This window comes from Penaeus monodon, unplaced genomic scaffold (genome assembly GCF_015228065.2).
Source record: "Penaeus monodon isolate SGIC_2016 unplaced genomic scaffold, NSTDA_Pmon_1 PmonScaffold_74, whole genome shotgun sequence".
NCBI classification, from domain to species: Eukaryota; Metazoa; Arthropoda; class Malacostraca; order Decapoda; family Penaeidae; genus Penaeus; species Penaeus monodon.
In genome coordinates this window covers 163,529-171,028 of record NW_023662549.1, presented here as the reverse complement: position 1 = coordinate 171,028, position 7,500 = coordinate 163,529, and the positions used below count along the sequence as shown (strand labels likewise).

General features: G+C 34.1%; 1 pseudogene; it reads right to left on the bottom strand.

Moving 5' to 3' along the window:
• Positions 1 to 2,747: 2,747 nt before the first annotated feature.
• Positions 2,748 to 7,500, bottom strand: part of LOC119571668 — a 6,015-nt pseudogene continuing 1,262 nt past the window's right edge.

The window sequence follows — 7,500 nt, the reverse complement described above, 5'->3', positions numbered from 1 at the left end:
GTGACTACGATTTGATAAAACTTCACGGTATATAAGCATGGTTAGATTTTTTAGGATTAAAATATTTAATGAGGAATATCTCTGGGCATGGAGGAAGAGGGAAAGCGAGACTAAGTGTGTGTGTTTTGCAATTTACCATAAATGCATTTACACATTATACACACACACACACACACACACACACACACACACACACACACACACACACACACACACACACACACACACACACACACACACACACACAAACACACACACACACAAACACACACAAACACACACACACACACACGCACACGAGAGAGAGAGAGAGAGAGAGAGAGAGAGAGAGAGAGAGAGAGAGAGAGAGAGAGAGAGAGAGAGAGAGAGAGAGAGAGAGAGAGAGAGAGAGAGGCTTCTTGATATTCCTCGACGCTGTTAACTATGGTGAGAGAGTTACTAAGTAGAATGAAAGAAACGGAAAAGTAAATGGGTAGATAGATGAATATGGAGATAAAAAACATGCATAAAATGGAGGTGCCTCACCCTTGTCTCCGAGTCTGTCGCTTTAGAGGCGACCGCGCTGACCACTACACCACAGAGAATTATAAAAGAATCAGTTAGTCGTATTTTAATTGCATAAAACTTATTATGCAGGTTATGCTACACATGTGCTTTTATGTATGAATGTGAATGTAATGTTATGTTTTCCTCTCTCTCTCTCTCGGTCTCTCTCTCTCTCTCGGTCTCTCTCTTTCCTCTCTCTCTCTCTCTCTCTCTCTCTCTCTCTCTCTCTCTCTCTCTCTCTCTCTCAGTCTACTTTAATGTTTTAATGACTACAGATAAAGTTTGTAAATAATACATTTTATTTCAATTGTAGCAACCCAGAGTCTACATGCACAGATTGTTGATAGAAACATATGTCGATTACCGTAAGTTGAAGTTAATAAAAAACGGAAAATAATTTCAAAAAATGCAAAATCAGGGCTTGTCTACCCCACCTGACTATTCAAATTGTCCTCTTTAGACGCTGATAACAATACTGCAAATTTTACTCTGCATTACTATCGGCATGGAATACCTGTCTGCCACTATTTTACATGATGTCAAATGGTAATTGAGCAAATTTCTCCTTGCTTTCTGGAGTTTTCTCTTCGATAAGCATGAATAACCCCTGCGCCTTCACAGCTGGTGTAGAGGGTGCCACGTGTACATCTAAAATACATTGAGGGTGAAAATAAAAATGACCGACGTTAATAATCGGAATAACAGTAACTGTGTTGTATATGAATATAATTTTGATGGCAAATCGAAAAATGTAAAGTGTGTTTTTGACTTTTAGATTGTCGGAAAAATTGTCTATATATAGCCCCACACATTCATCAGATTGTTTGCGGCCAGCCTGTACAGTTCACATGAATTTGTTAAACAAGCGTAAATTGCATTGTCCAAACATCCGTCCAGACAGCTGGTATGCTTGTTTTGTCAGCTGAAGTAAACTCTTCGCGGTGATGGCTGTTCAGCAGGAAAAACAAATCCCTCTTTCGGAGGACCAGAGGGAGAGTATCCTTTTTCTAATAGCTAAACACAAATCAGCTATCCTGGAGGATACGCATGATCCTGCAAGCATAACTCGGAAGCAAGAAGCATGGGAAAAAGTTACCGCGAGTTTGAATGCGCCGTACCCTCTCCTCCCGCCCAGAAACACTGCCCATTTGACCCAGCTGAAGCGGGCATTTGAGTACAGTTTATAATAAGTTTATTACTATTTACATACTTTGCATTATAGTTATGTATGTGATACAACCAGGGCGATTTGTTTCTCTTGGGCTGATCTGTGAGGCCAATGTGAGAAACGTTTGCAATTGGAAAATTTGCCGAAAGTAATTTTCAGATTCCGTTCCTAATTTTATTTTTGTGTTGTGATACTGAGGAAAATGGCTTTACTACTGGGATATTTAGAATATCCTCCTTTATGTGCGATATTGAAGAGATCGTTTTATTTTCCTACTGTGATATAGAATTTATTTTACTTTAGAAGTGCAATTGGTTACATTTTACTGCTGTGATATTGGGCAGATATTCTTATTTGACGTTTGTGATATGTAGTCAATTTAATTTACTGCTGTGATACACAAATATCTGTATTATAATATGTTGAAGAATTAATTTTGATATTTTTTCCAGGAAAATAAATTTTCTTTTCTTGATATTTGCATACAGATAAGTAATATAAGTATCAAGTATTTTTTATGATTATCATTTGCATGTTTTTATATATCGTTAATGAAGAAAAATATATAAAACAACATAATACGCGGTAGATATTACTGTGAAGTGACGGTAAGTAAGTAATAAAGAATTGCATGATTTTATGAAATACATATAGTCTAACAAACTTACAAAAAATCTATTAGAACAATGTAAAGAGAATACTTCATGACACTGAAAACTTCGAAATAATGACATACTTTACCCCATTTTTTCACATTACTTGAAGTTGGTAATATTACAATATTACAAATAGATTAATAAATAAATGGCAATAAATAAATATGAAAGAGTATTTTACATTTGAAACTTAAAACCTTAATCTAAAACTTATCTTTCTAGTATACTGCTCCTTACATGAAAGGCAACATTTGTATGAACCTCTTGAAATCCACAAGTGGCTCATCACTCTCTCCAATTTGCGGTGGATGACGTATGATGACGTATGACGTATGGCTATATTATGAAGAAATGCACAGGCCATGAGGATTTTCTTTCTAGTTTTCGGCCGCGGCAAGCAAAGCAAGTTTAATCAAATTTCTGGTCTTTGTGTGGGCTATGTTGTAGCGCCTCGCCTTGTCAGCTGTAGGTCCCTGGACAGGTGTTAACAGGTAACTGCGACAAGGGTACCTACTGTCTCCAAGTAACCAAGATGATTTCCTTGCTCGAGAATATGGCACACATGAGTTTTCAAAACTTCTGCTGTCATAACACAAACACAGTAACGTGTACACAAAGATGAAAAGGAAAACAGCCACAGTAAGAAAAGAAAAGAAATCGTGACTTTTTGAACTCTTCACGAGTTCCTCTTCAGACGAATAATAAACCGAAGTGGATACGTGGAGATAATTTTGACTGCTGACATGCACACACCCTGGCCAGTTAGCAATGATGTTTATGTATTTCAAATCTGTACCACATATACCCTGCATATCAACCTTTTCCTGCAACGGCAGAGTTCTACATCATTTCCTCCAGTCATCCCTGCTATTGCCTGGAGCTTCTGGATATTTGCAGACAAGTCTCTTGCATCTGGAAACGAGGTGTATTCTGTTACTAAGGAAGCAATGGCTCTGGCAGACCAACAAACTTACAGACGGATATTTTTGACATCTGTGAGCAATCTGCAATACTCAGTTGAAAGTTTCCGGTTGACCGATAACGCAAACATACACTTAATATATATTGGAACAAAAATGAACATATGAAATTAAGTTTCTCTTTTTCTGTATATATGTGTGTGTGTAGTGTTGTGTGTTGTTGTGTATGTTATGTGTGTATGTTGTATGTGGGTATGGTGGTGTGGTGTGGTTGGTGTGTGGTGTGTGAGTGTTGTGTATGTGTGGTTGGTGGTGTGTGTTTGTTTGTTGTGTGAGGTTACTGATGTGTGTGTGGGTGTGGTGTGTGTGTGTGTGATGTGTGGTGTGTGTGGTGGGTGTGGTGTGTGTGTGGGGTGGTGGTCTATATGTCGAGTGTGTAACATCTATATATCTATAGATATAAATATCATATATGATATCTAAGCTATATTTATACTATATAGATTACACATTAATATAAGTTTCATCACATACCTGTTACTATATAAGTACTATTGATGCTAACTAACTGTCATAATCAATTGGTATACATAATAGAATAATATTACTAAATATACATATATATGATAATATAATATATATAGATAATACATATACACATAACATTCATATTACATAGATATAACTACTATAAATGATATATATATATATACTATATATATATATATATATATATATATATATATATATATATATATATAGAGAGATAGAGAGAGAGAGAGAGAGAGAGAGAGAGAGAGATAGAGAGATATAAGTATGTATACTGCATATTCAATAGTGATAAATATTTTATTATAGCTAACTATTAGTGAATTGTACAAAGCATATATCCATTTTTCAGTTAAATGATGATGCCCACCCTCATTTCCTTCCTCGTGCAGCCTTATCACATCTATCGAAGATTTGTGCAGCTTGGTCACCGTACGTTCATAAACTCCCCATCCGAAGAAGGCACAGAGGACTGCATAATATATCCATGACTGCTGCCTCTACCCAAAAATAAATCTTTAAAAAATGTAGATAGATAGACACACACACACACATACACACACACACACACACACACACACTCACACACACACACACACACAGCTTATTTGACGTAAAATAAGTTATTTTATAAACAGTGAGTAACTTTCCCAAACGACAGTAGGTGTCAGCACATTTATTGCGGGAAAAGGATAATTAGAAATTAGATGCCATTTTCAGTGTGACGTTTCGTCGGTATAACACTGAAGGGTTGATCATAGTCTTTTTTTCTCTCTTTTTAATTGTAGTCAGTTTTTTCTTTTATAATATCAACTACTTCCTTTTAAAGTCGCACATACGTTTTCCAGTTGCTTATAGTTTCTATATTAAAAACTTAAGTGGTATTTTTTTATATTTCAAACCAAAAAAAATGGGAAATGCTTTTAGGGATGAGTAGACTTACCCGAGTTTCCCGATCGAGTTCCAATATTATTTCTAGAGCGAGACACATAACAGCTGCGTTGAAATCCATACCAAAAATAATAATAATAATAATAATAATAATAATAATAATAATAATAATAATAATAATAATAAATAGAGGTTGCCATTAAAATAAGCATTGGGTCGGGCCTCTCAGAATTTTAACAAACGGCCGTTTGTTATTACTTGTTATTTTAAGGGAGCCAAAATTTCATTGGTTATGGGGACCTTGATAATTTCATCTAAACTGTCATTCCTTGAAATTATTTTCTGGATTCTGTTAATTCTAATCCTTGGTAATCGACGTAGATCTTTTGCTATTATCAATCACCGTATTGCTATAATGTGAATAAAATGTATTACTGACGAATTATATCTGTTAAATCATTAAATTGTAAAATGGATTGCAGAGATTACTTTCAGAGAGAGAGAGAGAGAGAGAGAGAGAGAGAGAGAGAGAGAGAGAGAGAGAGAGAGAGAGAGAGAGAGAGAGAGAGAGAGAGAGAGAGAGAGTAAAAGGCTATGGGCCCTAGTGCAATGGCTTGCAGGGGTAGTGATACTGGTATAACGGCAAAACTCTTTCTTGATGAGAGTGCCACACAGTATGGGAACACACGAGACGATGTCTATATCATTAATGTCATTATTATCATTATCATTATTATCGTCATCATAATCATTATCATCACCAAGATCGTTAGCATTACTTTTATTATTGTGATTACCATAGTTATTATTGTTATTAAATTATCATTATTTATATTTATATTCTTATTTTTCTTACTATTATCATTATCTTTATTATCATGATCATTATTACCACCATTAATATTATTATTATCATTATTATTCTTGTTATTATTATTACTATCATTTTTATTATCATTATTATTATCAATATTATTGTTATTATCATTGTTATCATTGTTGTTATCATTACTATCATAATTCTTACCTTTATCATCACTGATCATCATTATTGTCGTCATTACCTTCAACATCATCATTATCATTATCATTATTATTATTATTGTTATAATTATTAACATTAATATCATTATCATTATCATTATCATTATCTTCATTATTATCATTATCATCACCATGAACATTCAAGTAGCCAAGTGCGCGCCAATGCTTACCAAGGCTCCGTGGCTCATAACCCAGAGGACCTTGGATCGAAACCACGGGCTGCTATGATAATAATAATAATATTTTTTTTTTCCCAGAGAGCAGAGCCGATTGGGGATGAATTTGTGGTAATTTTGAATTTTCAGTGTTTTACGGGAGTAATGATGACGGTCGTAGTGATAAGAACAACGAGTATGATAGAAAGCGAGAGAAGTAGCAGTACGAATGATAATAATAACAATAATAGAAGAAGTGATGATTCTCTCTCTCTCTCTCTCTCTCTCTCTCTCTCTCTCTCTCTCTCTCTCTCTCTCTCTCTCTCTCTCTTCTCTGATGGTGATGGAGAAGATAGCGATAATAATGATAAGATGGTGATAAAATCAGCACAAAAACATTACTAATGATAATGATATTGCGCATATTGTTTCTTCTCCCATTGTAAAAATAATAAATAAATAAATAATATAAAATAAAATCAGTCAAGAGACAGACACTAAGGTAGAGAAAGAGAAAGAGACGGACGTAGAGAGAGAAAAAAGAAAATGGGTGATGATAATTCGGTAACTGACATGAAGATGATGATGACGGTGATGAGAACAGATTAAAAGGAACGGCCATATTGCAGATGGGGTTTGATTACTATAATAATTACCACAGATAATGATTATGATAAGAATCAGTATAAAATGAAGACGAATGCGATAGTAATAATAATAATAAAGATAATAATAATGAAAATGATAATAAGGATAATGATAATGATAATCTCTCACTCCCTCCCCCCTTCTCTCACTCTTTCTATTCTCTCTCTCTCTCTCTCTCTCTCTCTCTCTCTCTCTCTCTCTCTCTCTCTCTCTCTCTCTCTCTCTCTCTTCTCCTCTCTCTCTCTTTCTTCTTTCACCGTCATTTTTTATCTTGAAATGTATCACTGGTACTTTCAATAACGTGAATATATTTATTATTGGTTTACTATTATCACAATATTTATCGTCGTTGTCATTTTTCATTTGCACCCATAATTGTCCTTAACATCATTATTTTATTCTTATCATTATCATAATCATCATAAATATCATTACTACTCTTGGTATTTATATTATCCTCATAGCTAATTTTATAGCATGTATGTTCTTGTTTTGTCTTTATTATTTTTATATTTATCATTGTTATTGTAATCATCAAAGTCGTTTTGTTATTACTAGGTTATGAATTTTCTATTGCTGTTTATTTCTTCTTTCGCATTTGTTAATGTTTGGATATCACCGTTTTTATCATTGTTATTGAGAATATATAACTGCTGTTATTATTACTTAATTAGAAAATTTCCATTGTTATTTTTTCTTTCTCATTTATTCCATCGCCTTATCATCACGATCGTTACTATCATTATTATCAATATTTTTTCCCACTCAGATGTAAGTTTCTTGTAACATTTCTATTATTACATATATATTTTTTTAGTATGGTGATTCCTTCAAATTATTTTTTTTTTTTAGTATGAGCAGAAGTAAATTTCTTTAGATGGCCTCGTGGAGAGAACTCCTCCCACGAGAATGGCAGTCTGAAT